The following is a 19,559-nucleotide window of genomic DNA, read 5'->3' on the forward strand; positions in this document are numbered from 1 at the left end:
CCAATCCAACTGGCAAAACAGATCACTCCAGGAGCTCCAAGATACAAGCAGGAAGACCAATTTAAGACTAATAAGTATCGAGGAAAACCTAGAGAAAGAAGTCAATGGAATAGGCAGCCTATTTAACAGAATATTAGCTGAGAATTTTCCACATATCCAGAAGGATAGGTCTATCCAGATACAAGAAGCATTTAGAACCCCAAACTGACCAGACCAGAATAGGACATCCCACTGACACATTGTGATCAAAACATGATCAATACAGTCCAAGGAAAGAATCCTTAAATCTGCTAGGGAGAAGAAAATAATCACATATAAAGGAAAACCAATCCGAAATAGCCCAGATTTCTCAGGAGACCATGAAAGCAAGGAGAGCCTAGAATGAAGTATGACAGACCATAAATAAAAATAAATATCAACCGAGAATACTGTACTTGGCTAAACTCTCATTCTTAGCCAAAGTTAAAAAAAAAAATGAAAAAATATATACCCACCAAACCAGCTTCACAGGAAATCCTCAAAGATGTACTACACAGGGAAAATAATCAAGATCACAATACATACAGAGAAATGAACCCTAAATAGAAAACCAGAATATCAGATCAAGAATTGGAAAGACACAGCTTTTTAGAAGATAGCTATAATGAAAGGAACAAACGATCATCTCTGAATCCTAACTCTCAAAATTAATGGACTTAATTCTCCAATAAAACGACATAGTCTCATAAGTTGGATCAAAAATCAAGAACCATCTATCTGCTGCCACCAAGAGGCACATCTATCCAGCAAAAGCAAACATCTTCTAAATGTGAAAGGTTGGAATAACGTCTACCAAGCAAATGGCCCCCATTAGCAGGATGGAGTTGCAATCCTAGTATCAGATAAAATTGACTTCAAATTAAAAAAGGTAAGAAGAGACAAAGAAGTTTACTATATACTAATAAAGGGATCTCTCCTACAGGAGGATATAACCATCCTAAATATCTACACCCCAAATACAGGAACACGGAACTTCATCAAAAAAACACTACTGATTCTAAAAACACTCATAGATCCAAACGCATTTATAGTTGGAGACTTTAAAACTCCACTGTCATCTCGTGACAGATCAACACGCAAAAAACTGAACAAAGAAACCAGAGAACTAAACAAATGCATAGACAAACTAGACTTAACCGACATCTACAGAATATTCCATCTAGCAACACCGCAATACACATTCTTTTCAGCAGCACATGGAACATTCTCCAAAATAGATCACATCTTAGGGCACAAAGAAAATCTATAGAAATTCAGAAACATCAAAATCATTCCCTGAATTCACTCACACCACAATGGAATAAAATTAGAGCTCAACTCAAATAGCCACCACAGAAAATCCTACAATTCATGGAGACTAAACAACACACTGCTGAAGCATCAGTGTGTCCTTGAAGAAATCAGAACAGAAATTCAAATGTTTATGGAATTCAACCAAGAAGAATACACAGTGTACCAGCTCCTTTGGGACACAGCAAAGGGAGTAATCAGAGTAAAATTTATATCTGTGAGTGCCTACACCAAACTGGAGAAACAGCAACTCAACAACTTAAGGAAGCACCTTAATTTCCTTGAGAGAGAACAACAAGCCAACCCCCAAGTCAATAGACAGAAGCAAATAATTAAAATCAAATCAGAATTAAATGACTTTGAGACAAAAAAAATCCAAAGAATCAACAAAACAAATAGTGGGTTCCTTGAAAAATTAGCAAGATAGACAGACCCCTAGCAAATCTGACCAAAAAACAAAGGCAGCACACCCAAATAAACAAGATCAGAGATGAAAGAGGTAACATCACCACACAAACAACCAAAATTAAGAACACAATATAGGACTACTTGGCAAACCTTCACACCAACAAATTTGAGAACCTGGAAGAAATGGACGATTTCCTATCAAAAATTGATATCCCCAAACTCAACTACGAAGATTTAAGCCTTCTAAACAGAACCATATCTAGCATTGAAATAGAACCAGACATGAGAATTCTCCCATCCAAGAAAAGCCCAGGTCCAGATGGATTCACAGCAGAATTTTACAAAGCCTTCAAAACAGAACTCACACCAGTATTTCTCAAACTCTTCAATGAAATTGAAAGGGAAAATTCACTACCAGACACATTCTATGAAGCCAGTATTACCCTAATCCCAAAACGAGGCAGGGCTCATCATGGAAAGAGAACTATAGACTGATTTCCCTGATGAACATTGACGTAAAAATTGTCAACAAACTTCTGGCCAATCGAGTTCATCAGGTCATCTAAAAAAATCATACACCATGCTCAAACTGGATTCATCCTAGGGATGCAAAATTCATCCAATATATGCAAGTCAATTAATGTAATCCATCACATCAAATGGAGCAAGGTAAAGAACCACATGGTTATAACCTTAGATGCAGAAAAGGCATTTCATAAAATCCAGCACCCATTTATGATAAAATCCCTGGAAAAACTGGGATTCCAAGGAACATTCCTGAATATAATCAAGGCAGTCTATGACAAACCAACAGCAAGTATAATCCTAAAAGGTGAAAAGCTAAAGCCATTCGTTTAAAATGAGGAGCAAGACAGGGAAGTATGCTCTCTCCTCTCCTCTCCAACGTAGCACTAGAATTCCTAGCCAGAGCAATTAGGCAAGAAGAAAACATAAAGTGGATCCAAATAAGAAAAGATGAAGCTAAACTTTCTCTCTTAGCAGATGACATGATCCTATACCTAAAGAACCCCACAGACTCTACTCCCAAGCTACTAGAGCTGATGCAAAACTTTGGCAAACTAGCAGGATATAAAATAAACCCATAAAAATCAACGGCCTTTCTATATGCTAATGACGCGAAGACCGAGGCACAAATCAGGAAAGCAACTCCTGTTGCAATAGCCTCAACAAACATAAAATACATAGGAATAACCTTAACCAAAGAACTCAAAGACCTCCATGGTGAGAACTTTAAAAACATGAAAAATGAAATTAAGGCAGAACTAAGGAAATAGAAAAACCTCCCATGCTCCTGGATTGGGAGGATTAATATAGCCAAAATCGAAATATTGCCAAAGGCTATCTACAAATTCAATGCAATAACCATTAATATCCCAACACCATTTTTTAATGAAATAGAGGAAGCAATCCAGAAATTCATATGGAACAATAAAAGATACAGAATAGCAAAAACAATCCTAAGCAGAAAGAACAGTGGTAGAGGAATTACAACACCAAACTTCAAGCTGTATTATAAAGCTATAGTAATAAAAACAGCTTGGTATTGGCCCTGGAACAGGCCTGAAGACCAATGGAACACAACTGAAGAACCAGAAACAAATCTGCAGAACTATGCCTACTTAAACTTTGATAAAGGAGCTAAAAATAATAGGATGGAAGAAAGATAGCCTCTTTAACAAGTGGTGCTGTCAAAACTGGTTCAACACCTGCAATAAACTAAAACTAGATCCTTATATATCACCTTGCACCAAAATAAATTCCAAATGGATCAAAGACCTTGAAATAAAAAATAGATACCCTGAAAACACTACAAGAAGAAGTAGGGGAAACACGTGGGCTCATTGGCACAGGACGAAACTTCCTTAACAAAGACCCAGAAATGCTACAAATATCAATGAAAGATTGGACAAATGGGACTGCAACAAACTGCAGAGCTTATGCAGGGCAAAGGACATAGCTCGCAAGACAAACAGAAAGCCCATACATTGGGAAAATATCTTTACTGGCCATTCAACGGACAAAGGTCTCATATCTCAAATATATGGAGAACTAAAAAAATTCAATTCCTCCAAAACAAAATTGCAAAGACCCAACAGCCCCCTCAACAAGTGGGCTGACTTAAAACCAGACTTCTCTGATGACGAAATGAGAATGGTAAAGAGACATATGAAAAAGTGCTCTACATCACTGGCTATAAAAGAAATGCAAATCAAAACAACATTGAGATTCCACCTCACCACAATAAGAATGTCCTTTATCAAGAAAACCAACAATAACAAATTTTGGAGGCCAGGTGGCCAAAAGGGAAACCTACTTCATTGTTGGTGGGAAGGTAACCTGGTGCAGCCAATCTGGAAAGCAGTATGGAGATTTCTCAGAAGGCTAAACATAGAGCTATCCTAGGACCCAGCAGCCCCACTTTTGGCCATCTACCCAAAGGACCACAAACAAGAACACACTAAAGCTACCAGCACAACAATCTTCATCGAAGCACAATTTGACATAGCTAAAATATGGAACCTACCCAGACGAATGGATCAGGAAAATGTGGTACATATACGCAATGGAATTTTATGCCTCTATCAGAAAGAATGACATTGCCTCATTCGTAAGGAAATGGAAGAACTTGGAAAAAATTATACTAAGTGAAGTGAGCCAAACCCAAAGAAACGTGGACTTTATGGTTTTCCTCATAGGGAATAATTAGAGCAGATTTAGGCTAGTCACAGCAGAGGATCACAAGGGCCTTATAGCTATGCCCCTATGAATGCATAAGATGAAGCTAAGTGAAACGAACTCCATGTTATGGAAACGACTGTTATATCACTGTTTTAATTACTTTCAACATGCCATGTGAAACCGTAGCTTCTTTTGTTGATGATCCTCTTGTATCCCTTCCTGTGTTTGTACTCATGGTATTACTGTATCTCATCACAATATACTGGATACTGTGTATACTGGTATTAGATTTAGGGAAGTGAAAGGGAATATCAAAATCAAGAGACAAAGTACAAGAAGGCAAACAGCTCCAAAAGCAATACTTGCAAACCATTAGGTGCAAACCAACTGAACAACTCATGGGTGGCGACGGGAAAGGGGAGGGGGGAGGGTAGAATGAGGGAGGAGGTAAAAAACAGTACAAGTAATGTACCCAACGCCTAAGGTATGAAACTATAGCCTCTCTGTACATCAATTTCACAATAAAATTAAAAAACAAAAAATATGGATGCTAAATATTAAGTAAACAAATACAGAATATAACAATATTAAAATGGTTATTTATGAATCACTTTACCACAAAAGTTAAGATTTTTTTAAAAATCAGAACTATATGAATTTGTTAATATATATAATATCAAATGCTATAAATTAGAATAGCAATAAGGAAGTCTAGGAAAAAATGTCAAGTTATCTTTTTGCATACAACTGAAATAATTAGCTTACTATAGACCACTAGGAAAGTTTTGTAATACTGAGCTCCATCCTCTACCTTAAAATATCATATACCACAACAAAGTAAAATCATAAGAAGTAGGATGGTTCAACATACATGAATCAACTAATGTGCAAACTACATTAGTAGCATGAAGGATGAAAATAACAGAAATCTCAACAGATGTAGAAAATGCATTTGAGAAAACTCAATATTATTTTCTGACAAAAACTAAGCATACAACAATTTATTTAAACACAATAAAGATTTTATTCGGAAAGCTCACAATTGATGTATCAATGGTAAAAATGGAAATCGATTCATGACCAACCTGCACTTCTTAGGAAGGCAGGAACTGAAAACGAATTAAATAATACAGAAATAGATTAGTACATAAAATTTTCAAAAGGAAAAATAGTAAGATTTTATTTTTCCTATAACTCTTTAAGTAGGAGTTTATGAAATAGAACATGTGTCCTTTATCTCTTTAAGGCTGACTTAAATTACTTTACATAATTTTTTCCAAGTCCATCAACTTTTTTTTACAAATGACATAATATCATTTTTCCTCAAAATTTCATTAGATATATATCAAGATATATCTCGATACATATTTTCTTGATCTGTGGAAGGAAATGACAGGTAAAAAGTGACTGTACTGGTCTAGCAAGTCATATATGTAGTATATATACGTATAAATTATTTATTTATATTTATGTATATATACATTCATATGTATATACATACACATTCATATGACCATGAGTAGAACCTGCTTCCATTCTGAATAATTTTATAAGTTGGTTACCACATAAATACTGAATTATATTCTGTGCTGTGGTCTGTATCTTTTTTTTTTTTTTTTTTTTTTTTTTTTTTTTTTTTTTTTTTTGGCCAGTCCTGGGGCTTGGACTCAGGGCCTGAGCACTGTCCCTGGCTTCTTTTTGCTCAAGGCTAGCACTCTGCCACTTGAGCCACAGCGCCGCTTCTGGCCGTTTTCTGTATATGTGGTGCTGGGGAATCGAACCTAGGGCCTCGTGTATCCGAGGCAGGCACTCTTGCCACTAGGCTATATCCCCAGCCCCATGGTCTGTATCTTAACTGTCCCCCAAAGACCCATGTGGTGAAGGCTTGGAGCCTCTACTGACACTAACTGACAAGCAGTGGCCTAGTTGGTAGAAGTAGGCCATCACGGTATGTGTTTTGATGGGTATACTAGGACCCCAACCCCTCCTTTTGCTTATCACAGATATTTTGTCACAATAATGGAAAGTAGGCCAACACTTAGTATTAGATAAACTCTAGTTTGGATTTTCCTTTCATTTCTTATGCTTTAGAATCTGAAAAACCCCAAATAACCCTAGGGTAAATAAGGGTATATTAAAATCAAATGTTATTCTCATGGTCTAGAGTAACCTCAGACAATAAATATAGGCAACTTAACCATAGATGTGCTGTGAATTCCATAGTTGGCTCTCAAAGGCTATTTTTCCACTAATCAAACTATTCAGACATTGCCATTTCCATCACCATTTTTGTCTTAAACTACTGAAGGTAAATTGTGTATTTATCTTTTTTTCTTTTCTTTTCAAAAAGAACTACAAATTAGATACATTTTATTTTACTCGAAAAGAAATGCTGATCTCCATTTGCTGCCTAATAGCACTCTTTTTTTCTTTCTGTACACACAAAAGAAGGGAAAGGAGGATTTAGGGGAAGGGAGTGTTACAAAGACCTTTTTGTAGAAGTGGGTTTTTTGCACCTTCAATTACCTCATGGCAGGTGAAATGACCACTTTTTTTCTCTTGAGGAAAAAAGTGGCAATTTGTACTTACAAATACATAGCCATATCAGAAAAATGAGGACATGCTGAAAATATGCCTCACGATGTTTAAAGGACACTGAATTTTGACTCATATTTACACATATCTCAATGCTAAATGACACATTTCAAGCTTCACAAGTTCAGATATTGATCAGGGAATTGGAGCTTCAAAGCAACAAAGCTGAAAGCTTTTGGATCAAGAAATATTCAACAAAAGCTGTGTAAAAAATGCATCAATGCAATTTGGTCATCTCAAGTGAAAAAAATTAGCAAACCATAATGAAGACTTATTTTTCATCTACTTTGTTCTGGATTCTTTTGGGAAATAAGACTATAATCCCAGTCAAAACCTGATAACTATATTTTCTAAATGTACATTTCTAAATGGGCTTTTTTGAACAGGTATGGGAATAGTATTTATTTGCATAACACCTCATTTACAACAGGCTCCTTTATAGATCGCCACATTTCTTTTCACTTCAAGCCTATGGAGATAAGAAATAAGATTTATTCTCATTTTAAAGAAGGCATTCACTGTAAGATGTTTGACTGAGATTAAAGAGCTAGAAAACATTAGAAGTTAAGAAATTTTTAAAAAAATCTAGTGATCTTTCATTTATTCCAGGCTAAGACAAATTATTTCCTCTTTAGACATGATAGTAGTTGATGAATTACCTTTGGGTGTGAGACAGGTGCTGCTGCTAGTCACACTGTGAATTGTCCTTGGTATTTACAGTATCACAATGACATCCTATGCATTTCCTCTATGCTCATCAATTTTAGTAAGTTCTTGCTCTTTAATTACATATTCACTTGAGAGTAATGTGCTTATCTTATTGTATTACATACAGATGATGTTTATAAGAGCACTGGACTACTGAATACCAATAAGCATTTGCTATTACTTAAAGGCATTTTTGTTATCACACTGGTTATCACACGATGGACATGATGTGTGTAGTGTGTGGTGTGTGGTGTGGTGTTTGTGTGTTTGTGTGTGTGTGTATGCGTGTGTGCATGCACTAATATTTAGGCTCGAACTTAGAGCATGTGCCCTGACTCTTAGCTTTTTTGCTCAAGGCTGACAGTCAACCACTTGAGCTACACTTGCACTTCTGGCTTTTGGTGATTAACTGGAGAGAGAAATTCAGCACCATATGTTAGGAGAATGGAGGAGAACATTAAAGGAATAGGCAGGATTTGATTGCCCAGGGGCTAAGGATTGTTTATTGCCAGCAAGGGGCACAGACCATCCCACATATTTGGAGGTTAAGAGAGGGACTGGATTTTTGGGTGGGCTTAAATTGTCTTAACAAAGAAGCAGAGGATAAAAAATAGGTTATGGTTTTTTGGGGGGCCAAGAGCAGTGTCCTTGGGCAGTCCCAGAGTGGAATGCTCTACCTGGGTGAGGAGGTTTTTAGCTAAGACAAGTTCAGAATGACCTGCCTGTGGACAAGCACATGAGCATGCACCTGGTATTTTTCTTGACCTGGGGAAATGAGGCAGGTGTCAATCCTTCATATTCCATCTTTAGATTCATAAAAAGGTTGGGCTGAGATGAGAGAGGCAAGTCCTTCATACAAGGTCGTTGGATACATAAAAAGGATTGAGCTGACTCTGGAAAGCGGTATAGAGCTTCCTCAGAAGTCTAAACATAGAGCTCCCCTATAACCCAGTAGCCCCACTTTTGGCCATCTACCCAAAAGACCACAAACAAGAACACACTAAAGTTACCAGCACAACAATGTTCATGGCAGCACAATTTGTCATAGATAAAATATGGAAACAACCCAGATGCCCCTCAGTATGGATCAGGAATGGATCAGGAAAATATGGTACATATACACAATGGAATTTTATGCCTCTATCAGAAATAATGACATTGCCCCATTTGTAACGAAATGGAAGGACTTTGAAAAAATTATACTAAGTGAAGTGAAGCGGACCCAAAGAAACATGGACTCTATGGTTTCCCTCATAAGGAATAATTAGCATAGGTATAGGCAAGTCACAGCAGAGGATCACAAGAGCCCAATATCTATACCCTTATGAACCCATAAGATGATGCTAAGTGAAATGAACTCCGTGTTATGGAAATGACTGTTACATCACTGTTGTAATTACTTTCAACATGCCATGTGAAACTGTAGCTTCTATTGTTGATGATCCTCTTGTATCCCCTTCCTATTGTTGTAATTGCACTATCATTGTATCTTATCTGAGTACATTGGAAACTGTTTATACTGGTATTAGAACTAAGAAAGTGAAAAGTAATACCAAAATCGAGAGACATGGGATAAAAAGACAAACAACTACAAAAGCAATACTTGCAAAACTGTTTGGTGTAAACCAACTGAACAACTCATGGGGGGAGAGGGAAAGGAGGAGGGGGGAGGGGTGAATGAGGGAGGAGGTAACAAGCAGTATAAGAAATGTATCCAATGCCTAACGTATGAAACTGTAACCTTTCTGTACATAACTTTGACAGTAAGTAAGAAAAAATAAAAATAAAAGCAAAAAAAAAAAGAATTGGGCTGATAGAGGAACAACATGAAGTTATGAAAACAAAGAAGATTCTCATTAAGAATCTCATGGACTTTTCTGCCTTGGCTGCCTTAAAACCTCAGATTTCAGGTCTCAACCTCCTGAGTAACTAGGGTTATAGAGGTGAGCCACTTTCACCCTGCTGGACATGATTTTAGTTTTACACGTTGGTGAGCAATGAAAAAGCATTGCCAGTGTTAATATAATATTGGTTAGAATTGAATATTTACATTACATGGAGAGCAATATGAACAACACATAGAAATGAACCTAATTCTCAATCATAAAAAATAAACATTATCAATAATACTAGCTCTCTATTGATATTATAATCGCCAGCTACTGCTAAGTGTTTATCTTCATCATGTTAGTCCTCAGAACAACTCTATTAGGCAAGTATTGTTATTTACATTTTATTGGTAAGGGAAGTTTGTAAGTGTAGGTAGTTAATTTGCCCTATTTCAAACAATTACTCATGGTAAAAAATGGATCTGAAACCAGTTTATCGGTTTAACTATTGCTTTTTAACCACTTTGTCTCTGGTACTCAAATTTCAGTTCTGGGTAGAACAATCCAAAGCACTTGTTAAAATGTAGCCTCCTTGGTACTGTATAATGCAATTTAGTAGTTCTGGGGAGGAGTCAGAAAATTGAATTTGAACTAGGTACCCAGGTAATTCCCATGCTGATTTTTGGGGGGAAGGTTTTTAACCATACATTACACTGGCAGTGCAGGAGTGACTTCTGCCTATTCTTTTTCTGTTCTCCTCCATTTTCCTAACAGACAGTATCTAACATTGTTTTCTCCATACTAATTTTACATGAGTCTTTTTCAAAGAAAGTTACATATACAATGTAGGGGTGTTTTTTTTGGTTGTTGTTGTTTGTTTTTGCCAGTCCTGGGGCTTGGATTCAGGTCCTGAGCACTGTCCCCGGTTTCTTTTTGCCCAAGGCTAGCACTCTACCACTTGAGCCACAGCTCCACTTCTGGCTTTTTTCTATATATGTGGGACTGAGGAATCGAACCCAGGGCTTCATGTATACGAGGCAAGCACTCTACCACTAGGCCATATTCCCAGCCCCTACAATGTATTTTTGCTTTTCTTTATTTTTTTTAAACACAGAAGGCTTACTCTCTCACTGTAGTTGAGAATCTCACAAGGGAAACAGAATTTAATAGATGATATGATATGAGCATACTGATATCTGCATAATGGGTGAATATGCATAATACAGGTAACTGGCATTCTCTGTAGGTATAAGCAGAGGCAGCTATGTTGGTAAGTGAAATTAACACAGAATGCAGAGGTTAGGAATGAGATAAAGGGAGCCAAACTAAAAGACTGAGCTACTTTTGAACATAAATAAGTACATTTATCTCAAAAGACAAACAGGTTCTGATTAAAATTTGTGTTTTGACAGCCCTGTCTTTTATATGGTTTTGTTTAGGTCCTTAAATGGAATGAAAGGGCACACAATCCAATTGGCAGTTGTGATTAAGAGGTCAGGCAGTGAATTCAGTCCCTTTTCTAAAAAAAAAAAAAATCTGTCTCATTCTCTTTCCCCCTTCAACTGGCACTTTAGGTTTCTAAGTTATTCATATCAGCAGGAAGCAATAGCTGAACACCACCCTCCACTCACAAATCTGAGGACAAGCTTCATTATTACCTATTGCTTTAAGGAAACAAATTCAACAACATTTAGATAATCCAGGCACATATATAGCTTTTCAGTCTCAATTATTCTTTACCTTTTCTTCCTCCTTCAGAGCTATTAATCTAGTATGAAAAGCTTAAAAAATTTAAAGGCTTTTTAGAAAAGGAATCACTTTTGTCCTTATACAAAAGAACAGCAAGAAAGGTACTCCCAAGGACAGAATCTGTTAAAAATCAGATTATTTCCACCATGCTCCCCTATTATTCACCTGTCAGTAAAATATGTCCTCTTATTGTTTTGCTTTGAATGCCTATTTTTATCTGACTAGAGCTATATGGTCATTTTTGTATTTATTACCAAGTTCCTTAGGTTTCCTCCCCATTCTGCTATCCCCACCCCAGAGCATGTTTTTCTGTTCTTAAAAACTGGGCCACATGCCTCTGAGGAGAATATAGACCATTATTTCATTCCCACCTTTTCTTCTTTTTTGGCATCTCTGAGGCCTGCTATGCCCAGAAGTGCTTCCACTCAAGCTGGACCATCAAATCAATTATCACAGCAGTCTGCTTTCCAAATATGAATGGCAATAAATGACAACGGGCAAGGAAAACTTTCAGCTTTGATCTGTCATTGGTTATGTAAATCTTTGTTTTTCTTTTTTGATCTCCTCCCCTTTTTCTTTCCTCTCTCTGCCTACCCTCCTCCTTTCCTCCCTGCTACCCCCTCCATTTCTGCCTCACTCACAGACATTTCAGTGGGCCAAAAGGAGGGTCCAGTCATTTGGCCAAATTCTCCCCCCTGCTGCCTGCAGCTGCATTGTATCAAACCTTCAAACAAAAGGTTCACCTTTGTGAGTCAAAGTCACAAGAGAAAAATGGTCCAGGAGCCATTACTGTTACAAAATCTCTTCCTGCTAACCTCTAAGCCTGATGATTACTGCATCTGAAGCACAACAGTATTGCATTCTTATTCATTTGGGCTGCTTAAAATTCTTGCCTGCTTCAGTGTTTGAAGCTTCAATTGTTTTGTGCTTAATGTTGCTCATTTCATATCAAGTTTTTGGTTATGGGAAATACTTTAATTTTTAAAATGCTATTATATTCTAGCTGTTTAAAAAGATTGAGAATGCTATAAAGGGAGAGACTGGTTTAAGCAAACTATAACTAGCTTTCATAATGCTCTATGTGGTCATTAATCCATCACTTTTGTGAGGATGTGTGCAATTTCTACTATACTATAGTGCATTATGTTTCTTTTCTCAAGCTGGCAAAAATTCTTTTCATTGGCCAATGATGCTATACTTTTATTAATTGTATTTATAAATATTGCTTTAAAAATTAGTTCAAGGCAGTAACATAATGTGAAAATAACAGGTAGAGAGTAAATTATGCCAACCACTGTTAACTAGAAATTCTGTGCCAGGATCTTAGAATATAGGTTATCTTGATTTAGTCAAATAATAATTAATTGGGTAAGGCTGGCTTATGACCCAATTTCACTGACCAATTAAGTTGTTGTTATAATTAGTTTACCATCTTCGAAAATACTACATCCTACTTACTTTATGACGTACATACACTGATCTTCTTGTGCATGTGGTGGGAAAGCACAAAGAAGACATTGCAAAAAGTATGATTAATTCAGAATAAGGAATATGAATTATAAATCATATCCTCTAGAAACAATCCAGTTGAGGAGACAATAACAGAGACTTTGCCTTGACCACACCAGAGTCAGGATCTTTTTTGTCTAATCCTAATCTTGGGCTGTCCTTAGGCAAACTGATTTACATTTTTGCAAGAATCCTGCTGGATTAATTCATAGTTGTGGAAACCAAGTGACAGGTACAGGGGAACCCACTTTTTTTTGAGTCCCTAGAAACAGGAGGCTTAGACAAAGTAGTGGGTCTGGGGAGGGGCAAACAAGCCCAATAATGGGAGCCAAAAGCATCTTGACCTAGGACAAAGAAAGGAATGAGGAAGACCACTAAGTTTAGAGGAAGTTCTAGGAAGAGAAAGATTAAGACCAGTCACACCTAGAATCAAGAATTGTATTGCTTCAATTGCTTTGCTTACTGGGGGTTTACTGAAATTGTAATCACTAACAGAAATTCTGCTTCAGTATGTCTGCTTGCTTGCTTGGCCTAACCTACCAGACCACCTGCATGCGGTGGACCACCTCTTGATTCATACCCCGTGGCCACTTGTGAATAGTACATGTGATACTTGCCCTTAAAAGCCCTATTTGGCCCCAGCATGGTTTGTCACCATCCCAGTGGTATCAATCTGATGCTGTGCACAGCTAAATAAAGACTCCTAGCCCAATTATTTTTGTGGGTTTGAGGCCCACCTGGGTATCTGGTACATAACAGTAGTGAAAAACATATGCCATCAATATATCATTGGAGACTTTATTCCCCACCCTTTCTATCATAGCAACTTGGCTTGTCTTCAGGACAAGTTCTGTCAAGTCAATTTTGAGAATTACCCTTTATAACCCTGTATCCACTTAGTAATTTTCCATGCACGTTGTTATACATCTTTACCTAGTACCTATTGTATTTGAAGCTGTCATTCTTGCTCCACTACTACAAAACTCCATTGTGGTGTGGTAGTACCCTTGAATAAAATCTACCTTACCACCTATAACGAGTAACACAGTATTGTTTAACAAGTATACAGAGGAAGAAAAGAATGTTTTGTGCTAAATGTCAACTAGACAGTACTGTGGAAACCAAGTGAAAGGTGTAGGGAACCCCCCCCCCTTTTTTTTTTTTTTTTTTGCCAGTCCTGGGCCTTGGACTCAGGGCCTGAGCACTGTCCCTGGCTTCTTCCCGCTCAAGGCTAGCACTCTGCCACTTGAGCCACAGCGCCGCTTCTGGCCGTTTTCTGTATATGTGGTGCTGGGGAATCGAACCTAGGGCCTCGTGTATCCGAGGCAGGCACTCTTGCCACTAGGCTATATCCCCAGCCCCCCCTTTTTTTAGTCCCTAGAAACAGCAGGTTTAAACAAGGTAGTGGGACAGGAGCCAAAAGCAGCTTGACCTGGAGCTCCTTGACCTTTGCAAGAAAGGAATGAGGAAGACCACTCTGTTTGCATGTTTTGGTTTAGGGGAAGTTTCAGAAAGAGAAAGATTTAAGGTGAATTAAGAAGTTAAGTTGGGGGGCTGGGGATATAGCCTAGTGGCAAGAGTGCCTGCCTCGGTATACCCGAGGCCCTGCGTTCGATTCCCCAGCACCACATATACAGAAAACGGCCAGAAGCGGCGCTGTGGCTCAAGTGGCAGAGTGCTAGCCTTGAGCGGGAAGAAGCCAGGGACAGTGCTCAGGCCCTGAGTCCAAGGCCCAGGACTGGCCAAAAAAAAAAAAAAAAAAAAGTTAAGTTGGTAAATACCAGTCACACTCACAATCAAGAATTATATTGCATTGATTGCTTTGTTTACTGGAGTTTACTGGAATTGTAATCACTAGCAACAATTCTGCTTTTGTATGTCTGATTGCTTGCTTTGCCCAACTTGCCTTACCACCTGTGTCTTGCACATATGATTTTTCCCTTTAAAAACCCAGCACCACTGAGGCCCAGTGCTGTTTGTCACCATCCTGGTGGTGGTGATCAGATGCTGTGCACAGCTAAATAAAAGACTCTGTAATACAGAGGTCAGATCTGGCCAGCGGCATCACTGGCTGTTGAGGGGTGTCAGACTGACTTCATCTCAGATTAGTTAAAGAGAGCAGAAGCCAACTCCATCTTCATGAAGATCTCCCCTGCCCTATCCAGGGAAGTTCCCCTTCGCTCTGATAAGATTATGTAAACTGCTTGACCACCTGAGTTGTGGAACATTCAAGGTTAAACCTGTGCCCTCCCATTAGTAAGGTATCTGCCTGCATCATGTCAGCCCTGCCAGATCTGTGCGCCAAGTCTAACTAAAATGATAGGTTGGTTTAAACAGTTGCTATGAGGTAGACTGTAACTCCATTGGCCATGTGGGTGAGACCTGGCATGCTCTGTAAGTGTTGTAACCTCATTGGCCACCTGAGTGTGGAAGGCTTGACCATGCGGTATTTGCCTTTATAACCGGACCCTGAGCGTGGCCCAGGGTGCATGGTCCCAGCTCCCAAGTCTGGGCTGTGGCCCTGGTTGGTCAGTATACTTTTTACTTCCCCAATAAATCCATCTTTTTACTTGAGACTGCCTATGAGTGGTGGACTCTTGGAGGGATGGGGGATTCCCCCCCCAGACACCATTACATTTGGTCCCCTCCCATGAGGTACCCCATTACAACTCCTAGCCGGATTGACTGAGTGCTGGTGACTGTTGCCGTGGGTTCGAGGCCCACCTGGGTTTCCAATATACAACAAGCAAAACTAGACAGAATTTCAGTATTGTGTGCTCAAGGATGTTTCATGAGGTAGATAAGATATGAGCTATGCATGGTAGAAATACCAATGAGATTTTCCATAGAAAGTGTAGGAACAGTTATTGCCAATGGACTAGTAGGGAGCATAAGTTAATGAACTAATTGCTTAGTCTTTGAAATAAGTTTTATAAGCTGTAAAGTCTTTGGCAAGTTTTAAAAGCAAATGTTAACTAAAACAAAACAAAAATTAAAAAATAAATAAAAGAAAACATGTAAGGTAGAAAAATCAATAAAACAAAAGATAACTAAGAAATAGCTTTTCTGCTGCTTACTCTTAGGCTAGTGGGTATGATATGCTGGGTCAAGTGGCTTTCAAAGGATCAATAATGAGACATCCAGACTAAGAAATTCTTCTTTAGTCCTAGCTAAAGAGGCTGAGTCATCCCAAGTAAGCAAAAAACAGCTTGACCTAGAGCTGCTTGGCCTTTGCAAAAGAAAGGAATGAGGAAGACCAGAATAAATTTCCAATAGAGAAATTTAAGATAAAATAAGGATTTGAGTTGGTATGTAGTAAATACCAGTTACATTCAGCAGAACCAAGAATTAAACAAAAATAGTATTTTGCATGCTAGATTGCTATTTGTAATCACTAACTGCCAATTCTGCTTCTGTATGTCTGCTTGCTTGCTTTGCCTAATTGCCTGACCACCTGCCTGTGGTATATGTGATATTTGCCTTTAAAAACCCAGCCCTACTGAGGCCCCTTGCTGTTCTTTACCATCCCAATGGTGAAAAACAGATGCTGTACAGCTAAATACAGACTCCTAGCCCAATTGACCAAGTGCTGGTGACTTTATTGTCATGAGTTCGAGTCCCACCTGGGTGGCCAGGATACTACAAATAATAGCTATAATTCTAGTTCAAGTTGATTATTGTTCTTATAAAACAATCCCTATTCTCTTAAGAAACTGAGAGTTGCTCCAAAGGAGATAGATCTTAATGGTCTCTTTCTATCCAGATTTATAGAGACATTCAGGGCTGTGAGTAGAATTCCTATAGTCATTACAATCTATGTCTCTTCCAATCCCAGCATGTATGCTTTGGAGGGATAAAGGCCAGGATCCACACCTACTGTATTATTTTTTTGATTTGCGGAAACAATATACTACAAACCTGGTGAGTTACAACAGAAATAGGTTCTCTCAAAGCTCTACAGGCAGGAGCTCTAAATTAATATACTGGCAAGATTGGTTCTTTCTGGGGGCTCTAGGGGAGAATTTGTTTCATTCTTCTCTTAGATATGTTGGTTGCCATCAATCCTTGGGATTCTCTTACTTGTAGCTGCATCACTCCAATGCTCTGCCTTCACAGTCTCAAGGTATTCTTTCTGTGTATCCTAGTGCCCCAGTACCTTCACATGGCCTTCTTATAAGATCACAAGTGTTTGGATTTAAGGTCCACCCTAATGCAGTATAACCACACTAACTAGATTATATCTGCAAATACTCTGTTTTCTGTGTTCTTATTTTATACAGTCCTTTTTCCAGTTACATGGAGTTAGGACTTCAGTACATTTTTTGGTAACCCAATTAAACCCTCAACCTTTTCATAATGAATTATTACAGTATTATTTCCCTGTACAGGATTACATCATCCTATCCCAGTGATTGTTTTCTTTTGAAATATATGACTAGGTTTGTAGAACATATCTACCTAATAAAAATCTGATTTTCAACTACACTGGAACATCTAATTTCCAATCAAGTTTAGTACACATTAGAGTTGTCTTTAGAATCTATTGTCCACTTTATGAAACAGAAGCAAGGTAGGGCACTCAAAGTTACATTAGGCCCTGTGGGGAGATAAAAAAATGATAAAGCAAATTGCCTCCTACTCTTATATAGTTTATAGCCTTGAGGTTTCACAGCATAGAATGTTTGCAGTGGAAGGGATCGTAAAGATCATCTATTCTAAACCACTCATTTTATAGATGAGGCTTTTGAGGCCCAGAGTGGTTAACTAACTTGCCCAGGGCTCACAAAGTTAATTGGAAGGAACATGCAAGGGAAACAAATGAAGGGCACAATTTAAAGAAATTCACTTAGTATTTGGCTCATATATGAAGTACACAGTGTTATGTGGATGTGCTATAAAGATATTACATCAAAGTCATGGCCATTGTGGAGTAGAAAATGCTCTTCATCATTTTACTCTGATCTCATAAGCCTCTCAGGAAGCAAAATAACTCCCTAATATTTTCCTCATTGGAACATGTGTTTAGTCCCAGTTTCAGTTGTCAGAGGAAGCAACATCTTACAGTGGAAAGGTAAAACATGGCCTCATGGCTTGACTGTTCTGCTTGCTGTAATTCTCTGATGCCCACAAACAAATGGTGGAGTTGTCTCTAAGTGGGATTTGAGAAAAGAATCTGGCCTTAAAGCTTTGCTAAAAAGGATTGTGATATTCAGCTGATTCTTGTTTTGAAAACAAACCACATAGTTACTGATCAAAGATAAAAAGGGTTTACTACCTACTTGAAGTAGAACCAATTCTTAGAATATCTTAAAAGTCAGTTTGTAAGTCAAAGCTCTTCTTTCTTCTGCTTTTTTTTTTGCCAGTCCTAGGCCTTGAACTCAGGGCATGGGCACTGTCCTTGAGCTTCTTTTGCTCAAGGCTAGCACTCTTTCACTTGTGCCACAGCACTGCTTCCAGCTTTTTCTGTGTATGTGGTACTGAGGAATCAAACCCAGGGCTTCATGCTTCCTAGGCAAGCACATTACCACTAAGCTACCTTCCAAGCCCTCTTTCTTCTTATAGAAAGTATTTGATATATTAGAAAGGACTACCAGTAATGGAATTAAGGACAATCAATGATTGTTAAAAAAATGAAGATTTATGGCATTCTAACCTAACAAAACAACAAAAATCCTGAAAATATGAGAAGAAATCACAATAAGGAATCTAAAATTTACTTATTTTTTTTAAATTTCAACTAGCATTCAATTGACTCAGTCTGAATTAATGAAACTAGCATTTAATCTGATTTGCTTAATAGATTTTAAATTAAAAAAGAAAGGCAACACCATCCAACTGTACTATTTTGAGGTGCATTGAAAAATTAACTGTTTTTCCTAACTTATTCAATATTTCTTGGAAAATATTCTTTACATAATTACATTTCTTAGAACTAACTCTAAGCACTGCAATTTCAGATTAGATGATTTCAAGTACACCTATATACCGAGATGTGAATTATACAAATTTAAGCACCATCAGCTTAAAAATAAAGTCCTAGAGCAAGCAAGTAATGTGGTATAGCTTAACATAAACAAATTTACATCATCAGAGTCTCTAAGATAAAGAAGAATGTCACATCCTCTTTGAGGTATTGAAAAGAAATAACAATTTGAAAACTATGTATTATAATTATCTCCATGAAAGAAATAACAATTTGAAAACTATGTATTATAATTATCTCCATGAATAGCTAGCTGTGAAATCAAATATTAGGCTTTATCCGTAGTTAAGAATTAGAAATTGAATGTGTTGGGCTGGGGATATGGCCTAGTGGCAAGAGTGCCTGCCTCATATACATGAGGCCCTGGGTTCGATTCCCCAGCACCACATATACAGAAAATGGCCAGAAGTGGCGCTGTGGCTCAAGTGGCAGAGTGCTAGCCTTGAGCAAAAAGAAGCCAGGGACAGTGTTCAGGCCCTGAGTCCAAGCCCCAGGACTGGCAAAAAAAAAAAAAAAAAAAAAAAAAAGAAATTGAATGTGTTAAGTGTATGCACATCAGGCTTCTTGAGGGATTCTAACACTATCAAGTGGCTTCTGCCTTGAGTTGTGTCATTTATGATGTATGTGAAGAGAATCCCTTTATTTATTTATTTTTTGTTCATTGCAAACTTCATGAAGATCTGTAATTGGAAAAGTTCCCATTAAGTCATCATTAAATCTAAATTCTGTAATAGTCCTCACATTTTACT

The 19,559-nt window shown here is 37.8% G+C and overlaps 1 protein-coding gene and 1 long non-coding RNA gene across 2 annotated transcripts in view; both read right to left on the minus strand.

Annotated features, from left to right (window-relative positions):
• The window catches only part of LOC125344279, an 18,015-nt gene extending 13,234 nt beyond the window's left edge, over nucleotides 1–4,781 (minus strand). Inside the window, exon 1 of the long non-coding RNA XR_007209453.1 lies at nucleotides 4,771–4,781. This is a non-coding gene — a long non-coding RNA (uncharacterized LOC125344279). The remainder of the gene's footprint in view (nucleotides 1–4,770) is intronic.
• Nucleotides 1–19,559, minus strand: part of Diaph2 (diaphanous related formin 2) — an 826,225-nt gene that overhangs the window by 108,199 nt on the left and 698,467 nt on the right. The gene's annotated exons all lie outside the window — the stretch shown is intronic.

The sequence above is a fragment of the Perognathus longimembris genome, chromosome 28 (genome assembly GCF_023159225.1).
Source record: "Perognathus longimembris pacificus isolate PPM17 chromosome 28, ASM2315922v1, whole genome shotgun sequence".
Classification (NCBI taxonomy): domain Eukaryota; kingdom Metazoa; phylum Chordata; class Mammalia; order Rodentia; family Heteromyidae; genus Perognathus; species Perognathus longimembris.